At 43.4% G+C, this 2,497-nt stretch overlaps 1 protein-coding gene across 3 annotated transcripts in view; it reads left to right on the forward strand.

The window, feature by feature from the left end:
* Nucleotides 1–2,497, forward strand: part of tspan9a (tetraspanin 9a) — a 197,761-nt gene that overhangs the window by 169,905 nt on the left and 25,359 nt on the right. The window lies entirely within an intron of this gene.

A 2,497-nucleotide genomic window follows, 5' to 3' on the forward strand; every position in this document is an offset into this window, starting at 1 on the left:
TTACAAGGACCCAACAGTTCTAGTAGTTTTCCTCCAGAGCAAGCAACAGTGCGACAGTGGAGGAAAAACTTCCAATGTCACCTCAATTCATCCAACAAACTATCAGGAATGGAATCAGAAAAAAACCCAGTAATGATGCAGTTGTTGATAGTTGCTAGTGGATGCTATTATTTTGTTTGTGGTTTTCTGAGATGGGAACTCAAGTGGAGCGATGTGGGTTCATTACGCATACGATCATTGAGCCCTCGCCCCCCACAATGACATCGAGTCCCTTCGGTTTAAAACTGTGAGGGGTGAAAAGCAGCGGAGAAATGTGCTGAGGGTAACACTCTGGCTTTCTCTTTTACTCACAGCACACAATAGCTGCCACATCGTAAAGCAGGGATTTCCCATTTTTGCTTGAGCCCTTTGGCCCTCTGCACCAGGTGCTATGAGGGGAACAGCTCGAGTGTCCAACCTGTCTCTGGCCGTGCTCTACCTCTGCTGAGCCAGCATACTCATTAAGCCCTTCAAATAGTAAAACTCAATGGGAGACCGTCCAACCGTCTGCCTGCCTCTGAGGATTTTCGGCATGGCTGCACTGGCAGACCGGAGTGATATATTTATACAGGCCAAATGCTTGTGTTTGTGTGCATCTACAGGCGTGGCAGTTTATGTTAAGGAAAACAGGCACTCATAAAAAGGAACTGCCTTCACATAAATAGATATTTAATTTTTTCTTAACGCATTGTTTTTTTTTATTGAATGCAAATGCCTCGTAAGATGTCTTCATAAGCACATTTGATGTCAACAGCAAGCGGCAATATTCACATTTAATTAGCGCCTTGTGGAAAAACGTCTCCTTCTGTAATCAGCTCAGTTTATGTATTTATATCTCGCTGTCCTCATTAGAACATCACTGGGACTTTTATGGTCCTTCAATGCCTTAAAGTACTGAGCACACTGGGTTTCTAAGCATTGCTTCTGGGCTGACTAGGTAGAGATAGTAAGACAGGATAGCTGCCATCCCTGCAGCATGAAGTAAAGGAGCTTTGCTCTCCTGTGGTACTATTTGTCTTTATTTGGACCAGGGCTTTGGTCTTTGGCACTGGGCTTTGTACTTCTGTGCCTGGCTTGCTGGCCCTATTTCCCTGGGCGTGTCTCAGAGACTCCATCCACGCTCTCTCTCCCTCTGACTGGCTGTGGCATGCAAAGCTTTCTCGCTCTCTGGCTGCAATCTTGGGATGACTTTCCCCTTCCTAGTGTTATGCTGCTTGTCCTCAATGCATAATTGAAGTGGCTGTGGGTTCTTAGGCTGACTGAAGAGTCTTGTTGGAATGGTAGAGAACAAACAGCAGAATTAGTCAGGGATGTCTAATAGCGTTTCTTCTGCCATTGACCTAGCTTCCCTTTTTTTTCCATCATGTCCTCCGAGGATAGAGGCTGTTGTCAGGTGTGAAAGAGTGCGGATATGTCAGCGCAGACAGCAAGGATGGCTCTGGACAGGCAGAGAAAGGCTTGTTTGTCTTTAATCCTTTGTGGCTTGATTGATTTGGAGTCACTTTGTGGTGAATAAGCCTTTCATTTCTTCTCAGGAGAGAGAGGGAGAGAGGGAGACAGGGCATAGCTTACATCTTTGATCATTACTGCAGACCCTAAACAGAGTAATCGAGGTTACATTTAGCTCAGCTAAGGCATCCAATCAGAAACACCACAGAATTGCACCAGTTTGAATCCTTGACTAAAGATGTAATGGATAGTGGGAACTCTTCCTGTATGGACCATACCAGCAAGTCTTTTTGTCTTGCGTTTTTTACCTGAAAAGATGCTGAAAGTCAATTAAGATGTGTAGACAATATGTACACAACCCCATAAAAGCTCAAATGCCCCCAAACTAAAGTGGACCTGATTTCTCCAATTGTGTGAATTCACCAGGACTCTAATAAAACTTTAGGCTGGCAGATATAGCTTTTTAATCTGACTTCTAGAGTTTTTTATTCTGAGCCTGAAAGCCATGTGTCCCTCAGCTACCATCGCATACCCTGTGAATAATTTACTTGTTATACAACTGACGTCGGCTATACATTATTCACTGGGGATGCCCCTCGAAAGTCTGGAGAGACCGGGCTGGGGAGTTTTACTGGAAAGCTGTATATTGTCTACAGCTTAGTTTGTTTACCGTCATCAACATGCCTACTGTGTAAAGGGATGTAGTGAAAGACATGGGCCTCATAATGGGAGGGTTAGGGATTCATTTTACTATGCATTACTATGCAAGAACTCATGCTTCACTGAGAAAAGTCCATTTTAGCAAGTCTGTTTTAAATTATAAATGTAATTCTTTGAAGCAGCTTTACTTTAACACACACACTTTAAGTGTCTTATCCATCTGGATATACAGTATATTAACACGTTTCACTTAAAGGTCCCATGACATAGTGCTCTTTGGATGCTTTTATATAAGCCTTAGTGGTCCCCTAATACCATATCTGAAGTCTTTTTCCCAAAATTCAGCCTT

The sequence above is a fragment of the Etheostoma spectabile genome, chromosome 8, assembly GCF_008692095.1.
Source record: "Etheostoma spectabile isolate EspeVRDwgs_2016 chromosome 8, UIUC_Espe_1.0, whole genome shotgun sequence".
Lineage (NCBI taxonomy): Eukaryota > Metazoa > Chordata > Actinopteri > Perciformes > Percidae > Etheostoma > Etheostoma spectabile.